The sequence below is a fragment of the Pinus tabuliformis genome, chromosome J (assembly GCF_031772625.1).
Source record: "Pinus tabuliformis cultivar Carrire ecotype Pingquan chromosome J, CPIR1, whole genome shotgun sequence".
In the NCBI taxonomy this organism is placed as follows: Eukaryota; Viridiplantae; Streptophyta; class Pinopsida; order Pinales; family Pinaceae; genus Pinus; species Pinus tabuliformis.
The window spans coordinates 268,090,372-268,092,053 of record NC_142295.1 but is presented as its reverse complement, the minus strand read 5'-3'; positions in this window follow the sequence as shown (position 1 = coordinate 268,092,053).

Sequence of the window (1,682 nt, the reverse complement as noted above, 5' to 3'; positions counted from 1 at the left end):
TTGGTCCCCCTAGGGCAAATTTTTACTTAAATTATTAAAAAAGGGGTTTTGATCCCGGTACGCAGTCCAAAGTAGCTGTTGGTCTTTTTAGCCGTTGGAGGCTCTGCTCTGTCTATTTAACTTGCTAAGTTGGATCTGTTTCTTCAACTTGTCCTGACGATGAACCACACTGGTTGGTTCGAAACGCATCGACAAATGATGTCTCATGTGATCTTCTCCGAAAATCTTTTGTAAACTAGATATATACGTGACAACATATACATATAAGTAAAGCCGGTCTAAATCGACTTATTAGTATTAATAAATAATATTAAATTACATTAAATAAAGAATAATTATATATAATTATTTATATATACAGAAGTTAAATAAAATTAATTCAATTTATGAAATTTATTTATTTATATTTATAGTGTTTTGGATTAATAATGAATAGATGCATTATTAAATGACTTTTTAGTCATTAAAATTCAATATAGATAGTCTCATTTACCTAACCTAAAAAAATATCATTACTTTGTACACCCAAAAGCAATTCATTTAACCATTTCCTAAAATGTAAATGAAATATAAAATAAATGTCAATGAAAATCAATTTATCATACATTAAATTATATAGCATAAGTTTCATCTCTACTCTATATTATATAACATAAATTTTATCTCTACTTTATATTAGATAGATTAAAGAAAATAAATATCAAACTAAATTAAATTAATTGAAAAAAAATTAAATAATTCAACAATTTTAATTAAAATAAAGAAAGAAATAGATAGATATATACGTGACAACATATACATATAAGTAAAGCCGGTCTAAATCCACTTATTAGTATTAATAAATATCACAATTGGTCGCCTGTAATCTTTTTGGCATTTAAACATTAACCTATGACATGGTATAAATAATTAAAAATTTAATTTCTTTTATACATTTAATTCTAGGATCAATCTCAAGGGAAAAATTAAATCATTGAAACCTTTAAAAAGTTTTAAGGTTTTTGTTTGTTTTTTTAATTTATTTATTATAAAAATTATTTAATACTTAATAAAATCAATTACTATTTTTAAATATTTTCTAACTAATAAGATTATCTCTTTATATATTAACACGTTGTGATGCTTAATTATATAATTATATATATATATATATATATATATATATATATATATATATATTTTGTTTAGTTATTTATTTTTGGGAATGTTATTTTACTTATAATTTAATTTAATGTAGGTATAAAATTTATTATCATTTCGTTTTTGTTAAGTTATATAATTATATATGTGGGTGTCAATTTGGTAAGTTTTTGATATTTTAAATAGTTTAATTTTAAGATTAAATAATTATTAGTATTATTTTTTCATTTTTTTAAATTATATTTTAGACGAAGTAAAAAATAATATAGAATTATTATTGAATTTTAGTTTATATTGATTTTTTCTAAGTTAAATTTCATTCATTTAAAGCATGACATTATGATGTTAGAAGGATATTAGCTAAAATGGTTTGGTGAACAATTTGTTTCACTAGTTAAGTGACTTCAAGTATCTTGAGGCATGTTGTAACCTTAAAAAACATATTCTAGAAGGATTGGAAGAAATTCATACTAAAGAAAACATGAGATCATGATAAGTTTAATGTTTCTCACTCAACAATCATCTCTTCTTAAATGATTTAA